The sequence below is a fragment of the Canis lupus genome, chromosome 1 (assembly GCF_011100685.1).
Source record: "Canis lupus familiaris isolate Mischka breed German Shepherd chromosome 1, alternate assembly UU_Cfam_GSD_1.0, whole genome shotgun sequence".
NCBI lineage: Eukaryota > Metazoa > Chordata > Mammalia > Carnivora > Canidae > Canis > Canis lupus.
The window spans coordinates 67,345,184-67,359,868 of NC_049222.1; the positions used below are offsets into that span (position 1 = coordinate 67,345,184).

General features: G+C 33.8%; 1 protein-coding gene and 1 long non-coding RNA gene across 7 annotated transcripts in view; both read right to left on the reverse strand.

The window, feature by feature from the left end:
• Positions 1 to 14,685, reverse strand: part of PTPRK (protein tyrosine phosphatase receptor type K) — a 546,322-nt gene that overhangs the window by 185,105 nt on the left and 346,532 nt on the right. The gene's annotated exons all lie outside the window — the stretch shown is intronic.
• On the reverse strand, positions 2,143 to 5,299 carry LOC119875968. Its single transcript, XR_005353914.1, has 2 exons — positions 4,763 to 5,299; positions 2,143 to 2,428 (listed from the first exon to the last, which is right to left on the reverse strand). It is a non-coding gene; the product is annotated as an uncharacterized LOC119875968 (long non-coding RNA).

Genomic DNA, 14,685 nt, shown 5'->3' on the forward strand with positions numbered 1-14,685 from the left:
TAATGAGGTGATCCTCATCAAGTAGCAGGAAAGACAATACATTCTTGGCAGATGAAATCTTAGATCAAATCTTCAAAAATCCATATATGTATGGGTTGACCCTGTGACAAGTGGGACATGCATATTCTACAAAGCTATGCTTATTGTATGTTAGGCAAAAACTTTTACTGTAGGGAGAATGGTATCTAAGAGGAATGGCTTAAGGTTTACCTTTTAATGGAATAGTCAGAGAAACAGTAATAGATGATGAATGAGCATGTAAAAGCTATAAGAGACAAAAAGAGACAAACTGTATAATATAAAAGGAAATTCCTTTGAGACTTTTATTAGTGAAGAAAGAAAAGGACAGAGCACAGTGAGGAAAAATTGGGGTCAAAAGATTTTTTTCATTGATAAAGAGATTAGGAACATGAATATTTGTAGGCTGTTTGGAAGAACTGGTGCAATGGATGGAGGAAAAATAGCTAAGACAAATTATTTGAAGGAAACGGTCTCTGGAAAGATATAAGCAGCTAAGATTAAGTGGACTTGGGAAGGGGTTATTACACCTGGAAATCATATAGGATGCACAAGCCACAGGGTCAAGAGAAAGGGAGAAGGAAGCAATTCCTGAAAAATGTTTTACTGAAGAAAGGGAGGTAGGAATAATCAGAGATGAGAGCAGATGGCTTTGATTTTTCCCACTAGAATCAAAGGTGAGATTTTCAAGTAAGATTTAAGAGAGAGCTTAGATGTTTAAAAAGAAATCAAATACAGATGAATGAAAGTGCTGATGGTAAACTGGTCTTTTACCAAAGCCAGTCCATACAGTGCAGGGACTTCCAGTCACAAGGTATCAGGAAAGGGGCCTGATGGAAGGATGAGGCCTGGAGAGAGGTGGCAGCAAGCTAGCTAGCCAGAGTGAGTTCAGCGGAAAATAGTCAAGTAACAGAATCTGACTGGGGGGAGGTGTGCAAGCTGAGAGAAACTGAGGAATTGGAGTTTATAAATGGGACTAGGAAAAAAAAAAAAAAAACGGAATCTGAGTAGAGAAAGACCTTGAGGCAAGAAGTTTAGATACCAAAGGGTCTAGGAATGCATGGGGTCTAGGAATGCATGGATGGATGCATTAAAAAACAACTACTCTAAGAAATGAGTTTTCTCTTTGGCTGACTTCGTTAGATCCCCTATGACAGTGGTAGAGGAAAAAGAAAAAGCATGACCTTCGTGGCAAATGGTCACGAATGAGTTTGCGCAAAGTTGGCAGGATGATAAAGACAGCAGCCTTTCTATGTTGTGACTGGCAAAGCCGGAGAGACTCAGACAGAAAGGTGACAGAATTCTCCATACGCCTAGCTCCAGTCTGAGGGAATGTGCACTGGTGACCTGCCTGGGACGGGGTGAGAACTGACCCCCCAACACCAGTACACCAGCTGCTTTTCTGTAAAATCAAATAATCCAACTAAACTAGAATCTGTCACATGCCTTCCAACACTCGAAGTTGATTAACATGAGTTGATAATAAAAAATATATATATACATATAAATAAATAGTATGTATTATATGTGAAATCAAAATCAAAAGAAGATCAAAGACATGAGAGAAACAAAGTAAGTTACCATGGCAAAGGTGAAAAAATGGCAAGAAGCTGAAGACTCTATGATTAAAAGAATTTTCTCAGTAAGGTACACAGAACAATGTGCAGCAGCTACTGGGACACAGTTGAGAAAGCTATTAATATATAGTATAAGAAAAAATAAGTAAATCTGTTTAATCATGTTCATCTTTCTCTAGCTTGTGGGTTTTCCTATTATGAGTTAGAGCATATTATGTATTTGCTATCAGAAGAAAGAAAATGTTCTTTCCAGTATTTGATTTAAATTACTTGGGTATAAAAAGGTACTACCAGAAGGTGACTGGACCATTCAAACTACAGTTAGCATGACATTTTTTCCACCACAGTTCTATAGATTGAAATCCATCTTTCAGGTTACAATGAATATAAATAAATATGCTGCCCCCTGCCCCTTTTAAGAATCGGTAGGCTTAGAAAGAATTTAAGGTAAAGGCATTATTACATTGTCGTTTTGTCAGACAATGATGCTTTAGATACAATGCCTACTAAATGAAAAATATAAAATTCAGCAAGGCCTTGTTAATCATTTCATTTGATGGAAATTTATTCATTCAATATTCCCATGAAAAAATGGCCCTTTTTCCTCTGAAATATTAAAAGAGCTAAAAAAGGGTTTATGACAACCAGTATAAAGGTGTAGTTAGGGCCTCCATTTATCAAAATAAGCTTCACTCTCCATGGTCCCAAGAAAAAAGTGAGACTCCATAAATACTATCAATAATGATGATGGAAGATTAGGGATTCAGAGGCATGTATTCTTTAGCTAAGAACTGATTTATGACCGGAGCAGGCTATGAGTATGATGAAAAATTCTGTAAGAAAAGAGAAAGTTGAGTCAGGGTTGTTGGCTAAGATTTAACATATAGGTCATAGTATGTATGATTTAGTGATCTCACTAGCACATCACATCTCTTACAGGCATTTGTTAATGATTAATAACATATTTTGAAAAGAGACTATTCAATAATAATAAATTAGTGTTAAATCATGAGTATTTGTGTAATGGAGACTACAGTATCAATATCAACAGCAAAAAATTAGTGAAAAAAGGAAGAAATTAATTAAAATTCATTTTTATTGATAATTGATCATTAGGATCTCTAAAAGATCACTGTATTAAAAAATGACATAGATGACCTGAATAATATGACAAAGAAGATTGAATAATGACAAGATACCATCTTTTACAAGAGAGGAGTGCACATATCCATGCCAAAAAAAAAGAAATATCATTTACTTGGTTAATGAATAGGTTTGATAAATTCTGAAAAGGCATAAGTTGCACTATCTCATTTCAACCAGAATGAAATACAAGTAATTAAAACCAACTGGAGATTTGAAAAAAATAAATGATTCACCTAAGGAATTACTTCATCAAAGAGCAAATAAACATGCAACTAGAGATCATTTTAAAATAATGAAAATGATAACCCAATTTCCAGCTATTATAAATTCTCAAAATGTGCTACTTGGGTGGTGGTACAAGAGGAAAATACAATTAGATGTATAAATTATATTTCATTTTTATAATTATCATGGAAATGATAAGCACATGGAAAAGTAGAAAGAAAAATGTAACAAACCCTCATATACCTAGTTTTAAGTAATTATTAGTTGATGTGTTCATATCTGGATCTATATAATGTCTACACATTCCGTTTGTTAATACATGGTTTAAGACCACTTTAATATATGTCCTCTCTTTCATATCAAACCTTAGTAATTAAAGAAACTAGATCATTTATCCTATAGAGTTTCCTACATTCTAGATTTTTCTGCTCGCATATGCTTAGTATTATTTACACATCTCTCAGTGCCCAGAATTTCCTATAAACTGGTGGTTAGCTATAGCAGCTCATTCAGATTCAGGCTTATATTTTTTGGCAAGAATTTTTCATAGGTATCATGTATACCTATCAGAGGCAAAGAACGTTTAATGGCCTCTCCTTGTGTGATGTTAATAGTTATGAATGACCATCAACTAAATCCATTCTCTCTTTGAGTTTTGCAAAGTGGAAATATCATAATTCTATTTCTTCTTTATTCAGTAGTTGGAGTAATCCTATAAAGAGAGCCATCTCTCTTCAGCTGGTTACCCTGAATTATAGTTAATACAGGAAAGACATGTTAAATGTTTGATGTGTTCCCTATATTTACCAGTTTGGAGAGTATTATGTTGGTTTCCTAATATCATCCAAAGATTATCAATGTCAATTTTTAAGTATTATTATGAACTTAAAATTTTTAACATATTTCATATGTTTCAATCTACTATAGTTCTTGCCCTCTCTGCTTTTTATCCCCTTCCGTTTTTGTATTATTCTTTCCTTCCTTCATTTTTTTTTTTCCCTTAAAATATCCTAATTTTGGCCAATGGAAGCAACTTCAAGCTCTGTCACTGTGCTACAACCCTAGCAACCTTTTACAGCTTCCTTAATTTCTGGTGTTACAAGATGTTTCTGCCTCAATCTGTATATTTCCTCCTCCAGATGTGTTATCCAGTCATTCCTCCAAAGGACCACAAAAGTTTGGATAAATTAAAAAGTGTAATTCCAGTAATATATTGCTACAAATGATATGATTATTACAAAGCAGTCCTCAGTGCTGAGATGGACATGAGTAAGCACAATACAGTTGTCAGTAGAATTAGTCTTATTATTTTTGGGTGTGAACACCAGGTTTAAGAACTACAAGTTCTATGCCCATGCAGCAATTATTATAAAGCCTTAAATTTTATAGTTTTATTATTTTTTCTCATGATTTACTATGAGTGTATTGTGCTTGCTCATCTTGAGTATTTTTCTGTAGTCTGACACAAAGTTGTAATTCCTAATACAAGCTAACACTATACCAATTGTACCTGAAATTAAAAAAAAAGAAAAAAACAGACATGTGTAATTTCCAGAAGCCCAACCTAAATATAAGATATATAGAAGTCTCAATAATATTTATTAATATGGACAACAGAAAATTTACTTAAGGTCCATTAGCAACAAAATTAAATGCAATATAAGATAGTTGTTATAAGATTATAAACTTAAGATAATTCCTTAAGTGTATAGAATTTTCAGGACTCATTTTTAGATGATTCTTAATTAACTGCTTGCTTATTATGTGTGTCTCGGCCTGTATACACATGTGCACACCTGTATGTACATCAGAGGGGCTGTAGACCATCATGGTTGAGAATATGGGTCATGGAGCCAGGCAGCCTTACTTTAAATCAGGGCCTCTTCTTTTAGTAACTGTGTGACTCAAGTCACCTAACTTCTCTCTGTTTCAGTTTCTTTGCCTTGAAAATGGGGAGAATAACAGCTCATGCCATTATTGTGAGAAATTAAATGAATACAGGTCTATAATTGCTTATCCTAATTCTGAAATATGATGACACTGTGTATAGTATTTCAATATCCTCCCTGGTGTTCCTGCCAGGGTATTCATGTGTCTGAACACAGTATGTTGCTAGAGATACCCTGGAGAATTGTTACGCTTTCGTGTCTGAGCACAGGCTCTTGATTTTTCACATTCTCCTTCATCTTCTTCATTAGGACTGCATCCATGCGACACCTGTCACTTTCTCTTTTTAAATGGAAAAGGTGAGGCTCCTGGGTGGCTCAGTTGGTTAAGCCTCTGCTTTCACTCAGGTCATGATTCCAAGGGTCCTGGGATCCAGCCCAGTTGTCCTGGCTCCCTGCTCAGCAGGGAATCTTCTTCTCCCTCTGCTCCTCACTCATGCACATGCTCTCTCTCTCAAATAAATAAAAATCTCTAAAATAAATAAATAAATAAATAAATAAATAGGTACTTCAAGACAGGTCAGGATGAGGATGATCTCATTTCTTAAAACATATATATTACTTTCTTTATTATCATTTATTGGTATCTATTATATTTTATTGGTATGTACATGTAAGCATATGAAGTACATCATATTTGACTAAAGCACAAGCAGAACCAAGAATGACGTTCCTGTAAGATCAATAACCTGATTATCTGTTCTGGATGATTATGCAGTTCGTGAATGCATATTTGCAAAAACATGCATATACATGTTTGTCAAAACATTATACACATATTTGAGTATCTGATTTTTTTAAATCTCATCCAAAGACATTAAATATAAATACTCAAGAAAATATTTTGAGGCATCCATGACAAAATGTCAACTTTTTAAATGAATGGCCTCTCTGTCTAGTTCACCCTAGACAGAGGCTGAGCTGCGTTCATCCTGGAAAGTGAACAAGGCACACATTTAACAGCGGAGGAACAAGGCCACTGAGGGAAGCCTGAATGCTTTATCTACAACACACAGACATTTTAAAATAAGTCACCAGAAGTTAAATTGCAGAGGTCTACATAAATGCCCCAGTTTCTAGTTCCCATTTCTCATTCATTTTCTGCATCTAAACCCACATGAAACACCAGTGCTCTCAAATACTTGACTCTTTAAGTAACTCAAAACATATTCGCCCAGTGGCCACTTCAGATTTCTCCTTTCCTCTTCATAGACCTTTATCAATCAGTCATTTATTATAGTTTCTTTCTTCCCTGCCATTTGAAATGGAAACCTGTTTTTCTTCAATTTCTTTCACTTAGATGTATATTATCGTTCTTTTCCATATGCACCTGGAAAATGTAATAATTGGCAGAAGTCTCACCTCTCAGGTGATCGTTTCTGAAGTTCTTCTGAATTCCTCAGGACTCATATACATGAAAAAACATTTTTGGGCCAAAGGTCCTGCTCTTGATTTACTATACAGCATTCCTCTTAATTTCTGAATGTATATGGAGCTGTCAACAAGGTCAAAATTAGTTTTGGGTGACAAAAGATGCTACTGAAATGCCTCTTAGATTTGAAGAGTTGTAAAATTCAGTGGAGAACAAAAATAACTTTCATGAAAAGAGGAGAGACCATGATAGGAAGAAGAGACTCTGAAACCTAAAGGTTGTCAGTTTCATCTTACTGAGTAACTGAATATTGAGTGTACTTCCCAAAAGGTATGAAGATATTTCAAGGTATAATTTTTCATGTTTTTGATCCAATGAAGTAGATCAAAGTCCCAGACTACAAACTTTCCACAGACTACCTATAGAAGCTCCAAATAACTTCTGTTACCTGGTTATTTTCCTGGTGTAAGTGTAACAACATACCAATGAGGTTTACTCTTAACTGCTGTTTTTTTGTAGAACACGATAAAGCTGGATCAATCCAGTTAGTACAGTTTCTTAGCCAGTGGTGCAAGCTAATTTTATATTTAAGATATAAAATAAAAATTGCATAAAACACTTTTCCTGAGTTATTTTTATAAAATACCATAATCCAATATGATTTTTGAAAGAAATCACAGAATGAAAAGCAAAGTTTATGCACTTTCTGAAAAACCAATCTAGAACTTTTGTATTTTAAAAGAAAATGAAAATAAAATAAAAAGAGGCACAATATCTTAAAAGTCCAACGGTGCCCATAAAGTCTATTTTCTTCCTGTCAAGATCCTTCTCAACCTGCTGTGAAGACAGCAAGATAAATGTAAGGTGTCAATCATTTCTATGTCAATACATTGTGATGTCAAAACACAGGAGAATGTGGATTTCTACAAAGAATGGGATGCCTGTAAGTAAACACAAAATTTGACATAATGTCTACAAAATGGACAAAACAGGCCAGATCACATTCATTTATAACCTGAGTTTCTCTTTTTTCAATAGCACAAATTATATATTTTTATAGAAGCATTAAACTTCACTTGTGCCGCAACATGATATGACTCTTTAAAATTATTCTTCATATTTCACAACACTGAAAAGCTCACTGATGTTTAAATATACCTCATATTCTAACAATTAAACATTATCATTCATATTAAGTAAAGGCAATGTACTTAATTAAGCAATCAAAAAGGTAGAAATAGGGATACACTGCATTCATTCTCAAGCACAGAAACCTGGTACTTGGAGGGGACAAAAATATTACTCCTTTTTTATATATAGTACAGAAACATATCCAGTGTATTTGTGGAATTCAAATTTTACACAAAGAGATTAAAAAGAAATTATGTAATGTCCCTGGGGAAAATGGGTGATAATGAAAAAGGTTGAGAAACATTGAATATATCCCCATCAACTACAGAAAGAAGTCAGTAACAGAATATAAGTGGAGGAACCATGAAACGACAGAAATTTAACTCAAAGATGAAAGAAGTCTGAACTCTTAACACTGTGGAGACAGGTCAGTGGAAAAGAGTCGAGTTAGAAAAATTGGGATTTAAGTTACAGTTCAACTTCACATCAGACGTGTCTTTGTCCAATTATCTCTCCTGAACCTCATTTTCCTAAATCTGTAATGAAGATACTACCCAAGCTTATTTGATTTTTTAAAGCCTATTTAAAGATTTTTGAACTAAATACAATAATGTAAATAAATACTTAGTGCAGCATCTAATACATTGACAATAATCAATGGTATTAAATAAATATTAAGTACATAGTACTTATAAATTAAAAATTTACATTGACCAGGTGAAACCAAGGCAGGGGCCCCTGGGTGGCTCAACAGATGGGCGTCTGCCTTTGGCTCAGGTCGTGACTCCGGGGTCCCAGGATCGAGTCCCGCATCGGGCTCCCCACAGGGAGTCTGCTTCTCCCTCTGCCTGGGTCTCTCATAAGTAAATGAATAAAATCTTAAAAAAAAAAAAAAAAAAAAAGAAGAAGAAGAAAAGAAACACAAGGCAATGTTTAGTCCTCAAAAGTTTACAAGATGACATTAGAAGACAGATTCAAATTAAAATAGTTTGAATAAAAAGGAGTTCCTTAGCAATCAGAGTGATCAGACTCAAGTTAGCGAAGGAAGCTTTGGAACCTCTATTTCTATAAAATTTTAGGTGACTACACCTCCATCTGTTCAAAACGATTTATACATTCATGAGCCTTAAGGAGAGGAGCTCGACCAGATGGTCTGGAATTCTCTTCCCTCTCTATTATCTTCAGACCTCAAATAGTTTGTGTTAAACACACCAGCTTAAAATCATCTATCATGGATCTAATGGAAAAGATAGGATGCTAGCCCACGTTCCAAAGAACACCATAACTTACATTTTGAAACCATTTGTTTAGCGTGTGAAATTTTGTCAGAAATAACAAATGATGACTGCATTCATAATTAACAGTTCCAGGGCTATCTGGAATATAAATCAGAGAGAAACAATATTTGATGAATGCATTACTGAAAGTTCATGTTCTCGTAGCCCTATGTGAATTGTCAGTGTGTGTTCCGTGGCTCGTTATGATTTATCTTCATCAGCCATAGGCCAAAATTACCAGACTCCAATTACTTTGCTTCCCAGTTTCGAGAGAGAGGGAGAGAGAGAGAGAAATTATGTCCGTCTACCACAGGAGATGGCTTAAAATGCCCGAGGTAAAGAAAGTAATCTACTGTTCTCTGACATTCACTGCCTGAAAGTCGTTCACATTAACAACCATTCAAACTTGTTTAGTGCAAGCCAATTGCTTCTATTTCCCTCTTGTCAGTTACAATAGCTTCAATTCAAATTAGGTCTTATAAAATTAAAAAAATAAAATAAAATAAAACTTTGAGCAAAGCCTGACAGGGGCAGATATGGGTCCTGACAAAATGTAATGCCTCTGAATTTACCGACTTTAACATAACAATTTTCAAATTTTGATTCTCACAAACAACCATCTACCCATTTGAACATATGCTCAATTTTATTCTCTTATTTTTTGCCCCCAAGTCAGCGTGTGATGATGGGTGATAAATATGTTTACCAAGATAAACTGAAAAAAAGAAAAATCCTTCACTTATACTAAGTACAGCAGCAGCAGGAAGAAAAAAAACAAATATCCTTAATTTCAACAAAGACTATGCCGTTATTTATGGTTATGAGATAGAGATCAAGTTACATTCCAAACTGCATAATATAATCTAATATTCTATCACTAAGAACTATTATGCTCATATAACAGACCATTAACTTGCAGACAATTCAGAGCTCACAAGGTTAACATCAGCCCTACAAAACGAAATGGGGTGACATTTAAATAACGGTAAGTGCCAATATACTATTACACAACCTAATGGAGATATTAGTTTTGATGTTTATCTATTATGTAGCACTGCAGGGCTCTGATGTTTGACAAGTGGATTCACTAATTTTTGGTATGATTCAAGGCATCAGTCTTACATGTGCAAATACAAATGTACAACATATAATGCGACTCCCAGTGAACTGAGTCTCACCCTTTCTCCCCTCCTACTTTTGCTATATCCTATTTCGTTTTCTCCTCCATGTTGGTAAGTTTGCACTTAAGAGAGAAAAGGCATTGGGGCAGCTATTTCCAGGCTTTGCCAAGTCTGTATGTGGTGGGAAAGCCAGAATGTAGGCACAGCTGATCCATTCACTGAAATTGTTTTATGCTTTTCACGTATAGAGAAAGAGTCCGAGGTAAAAGCAACAGATCCAATTATATTTAGAAATAATTAATTGTCAAATCTGGGGTGAAGGCTGCATGTCAATTCAAGAATGAGTCAAATATCTCATTCTGTGTTCAATTAATAAAAGAAAGAGTAGATGCTTTCCGGTGAACTCTACCCGGGTGAAGTCCATTAATGTTGAAAATTGAGCAGTGAGACGTTAAGGAATCTGCAAATATTGAAAAGATCTGCACAGTAGCCTTCTCAAAGGTGATGATCAAGACCTCAGAGAAAAATAGAACATGGACATCAACACTGACAGGCTCTTCTCTTTTCTCTTCTATGTGACTAGCACAATTTCAGGTGTCCTCGATACTTTATCACTGTTATCACTTTTCTTCTTAAAATTACTTCAGACCATCACCATGAAACTTAATTAAGGTACTTGTGGTGTATCTCTGCCATCATTTATTAAAACAAATCTTTATTTTTCTCATGAGAAACTTTTATCAATGCGACTACATTCTGCTTTTCCTTCACTGTGGTGTTTTGAATGTCTTTGGGCTGGAGCAAACGTGAATGACTTAACAATTTTTCTTTCCCCCATTGTGGGGGGTACATTTATCCCATAAAATGAGACAATGTGATTAAGTAGCTCAGTAAAAAAAAAAAAAATACTACTCAGCTTCCCTTAAAACTTTATATGCTTGATGGCAGAGAAAATGAAGAAGTGTCATATTTGAAAAAGGTTAAAAGCAAGCTGAGTTAGCTTAACAATTACAGAAAAAGAAAAAGATTCTTACAAGTCTGTTATGCTGTGACTCCCTCTGACAATCTCCTGAAGTCTTCTTATTAGAATGAGGTTTACAAATGCATAAAATGCAGTGTTACACCGTAAGCCAGTTATAATGAACAACAGCTACCAAATTATCTTACAGATGTGATACAGTAATAAATGTATTAATTTAGTAATGCATTGCAGACAGGCAGGTCTAATAACCACTGTAATCCCAAAATGGTGATAAGAGTAAATGATATCTCATGCTGTCTGCAACACCTGTAATACAGTATGAAAATACTTGTGATGTGTGTTGGAAACCAAGTTATCAAAGTTAACTAATACTGTCGTAGGCTATGGCCTTTATTCCCAATGAAAGGAAGCACTGAATTAAAACTGGAGATTAATGAAAAGAAGATGTAATTTTTTTTCATGTGCAGATTTTCCAGTGGTCTGAGTTCAATTCAAGAACACCTGGGTTAAGAACATGTTTGAGAGGAATATGTTCCAATCTCCTCCATCATCTTCTCTTGTATAGCTCACTCCCATCACACACACCAGTACCTTACTGCCCATCATCTTCTGGAGCACACCTGTCACCAACTCTAGTTATCTTTTTCCAGTAATAGCCAATGCTGAAGTTATTACATGGAAATATATATATTATATATATTATTATATATTATATATATTATATATATATAAACATCCACATATAAATAAAGATGTTTGAAAGGAAACATTAATGATGAACCAGAGATAGAGCCAATAGTCCAAGACAATAGTTGAAATCCAGGGGTATAACTCTTATCATGGAGACATGGCTACTATTTTTGAATGAAACATGATCCTATTCTCAAGTTATCATAAGTTTGTGTGACCCTATGTTTATCTCTCAGCTGTTTCCTCCATAGAAGAAGATCTTCATCCACTGAATTACTAATTGCATTATACTTTAATTGGGTTTTGTGTATGACATTACTATGAAATTGGTTGTCCAATATATTATGGTTTATTCAGGTAAAACTACAACTCTCCAACCTCTCTAACTTATGGTAAAAAATATGAATCTGTTTTGACACCATTAATACAGAATTAATATATTCATTTAAATTAACTTCAGCATCTTAATAATTAGCTGAGATGAACTGGTTTTGCTGATGTGCATTTAATAAAAACTGTCTCAAAAAAGCATGGAATAAAGATACAGTTGGGGATTGCAGAGGATTAAAAAAAAAAGAAACTTAAAAATCACTAAAGGTGGGAGGAAGGCCAAAAGAAAGGAACGTGTGTAAAAAAGACAATATATATGAGTGAAATTTGCTAAAGAAAAATAGAGAAACAGTCAAGTGTTCTGCATATTTTCAAATATATCTCAGATAATAAAAATGTTCCAATTATAAATAATGACAGTTCAAAGAAGGGAATATAAAACAAAAGGAGATGAAACTTAAGTTGCCACAATTCATTAAAAAGAAAATCCAAATAGCCGACAACCAGATAAGATGTTTGAACTTGGGATAATTAGATATATAATTAAAATAAACAGATATAGAAATAGTTTTATACTCAGGCTGCCAGAAGTGGACATCTAGCAATATTGAATATTAGTGAAGAAGTATAGAAACTGGGACTTAAACAATTTTGATGGTGAGTATTAATGAATTTTATATTTAAGAGACTTTGGAATGCAATTTGATAATTTCTAGTAAAGGTGAATATGGATATATCATATAACACTGCCATTTCAATTTTAGTTCTATAACCACAGAAATACTTGTATATGTTTCCAAGAAGACATAGATGGTATGAACAATGTTCATAACAGCATTGTTTATAATTGAAATAATAATGGAAATAATTTAAATGACCATCTATAGCAGAATGATACTGAACAAGTCAGATTTTTCAATTTTTCAGCCATAAAACTAACACACTAGATTAATATGTTTCTACATGAATAAATGTTATAAATAGGATATAAATAGGATAAAAACTAAATAAATATTATGAATAGGATAAAACCCTAAACCAAGAGAAAATGTTATTTGTTCTGTTTGTTTATGTATTTAATGCATTTTTTTTTTTTTTTTTTTTTTATTTATGATAGGCACACAGTGAGAGAGAGAGGCAGAGACACAGGCAGAGGGAGAAGCAGGCTCCATGCACCGGGAGCCCGATGTGGGACTTGATCCCAGGTCTCCAGGATTGCACCCTGGGCCAAAGGCAGGCGCCAAACCGCTGCGCCACCCAGGGATCCTTTAATGCATTTTTCTAAAATGCCTTCGAAACACTGCATTCTCCAAAACAACATACTGGAAAAAACCCATAAGAGAAATATGAAATAAAAGACATGGGCCAATAAGTCATGGTAAAAGGACTAATTAAAAACACTTAAATCTGGAAGTAGGTTGAGACAGCTGAGAATATTGGCTATAAAATGGATGACAAATGTTATATAATCTCACAATATAAAATAACAATGTTTCCAAAATACATTATTGATTACTAGTCATGTAGTAGTGAACTAGAGTGTTCATGTTTATAGCAAAAAGTTATCATCCAAAATAAAAACTGAATTTCAAAAAATTACCATTCTAACCACTTATTATTTTTCATAATCCATTTTTATAACGCATGTAAACCTTAAAATATACTTGATCTCACTGCTAGATCAGTTTTCCCACATGATAACAAATAATGTTCTTTCATACAAATCTCACAGATGCAATTCTACATAGGTTTGCGTGGAGGTGTATATATCCTGCAAATTCTATGCACGCAAGGTTTAGAATTGCCATGAAATCACCTAGGACTTGTTGGCACATTGCATTAATAAAATTTAAATAAACAAAGAAACCAAAAGAGGGAATGAAAGAAACACTCATGATGGGAAAATTTTACCTAGCTGACCGTCATCACTTCAGTTTTACCTTAGTTTCACATTTTATCGTTAGACGAAACAGATATTTGTTGTGAGGAACTAGTACACACAGAATACATTTTGGAAATTATTTTATCTGACCACTCACCTTTCTCCTTTTTCCTCTGTACACACATACACATACATAACATGCACACACATGCACATAGAAAAAGATGTATAAAATGAAGTTCACCAAAAGCATTTTTTCTGCATGATAGGACTTTTAGATGATTTTGGTTTTTTCTTTGTATGTTTGCTTTCCACCTTTAAAACTATGACAGAAATGTAAGAAAAAAAAAGTCAAATTAACTTTGGGTACTGAAAACAATTAGTAGATATAAACTTTTTTAAAAAACCATTTGCATACATAAAGTAATACGAAGCAGACCCAAAACGTTATACATGGCTAGGAAGGTAAAATAAGCAAGATTTTCATAACAAATAATAAAATGATTAGTGTTTTTTATGTTTCCTCTATCAAGACAAGTGTTCAAAAGTATCTCTGCCTTAATAAAATTCATAATAAAATTTATTACAGATTCATATGGTACGACGAATGAATATTCAAGTATTTACTGAAAATTAATGAACTAAAACCAAACCTAACCTCTTTGAAAAAGTTTATATCATAAAACAAGTGCAGGTAATGGTTAGATATAAGATGATAAAAAGTAAAATAGATATGTAAAAACTTTAAACTATGTAAAATATCACTGTATATTTATCAAAATTTTTGGCAAGATAAATGAATTTCTAGATTTAGTTCTCAGTTGTAAGAGTACTTCTTCTAGATCTTGGTAAGATAAGGACAAAGCTACTAAAATTCTGACCAACAGGTCTTCCTTCTGGCTTTAATATTAACTGTTCATAGGAGACATAGCTTTTAGAAAATCAATTTGCTTACAGCCTGAAGACAAAATAATTTAGTAACAACAAA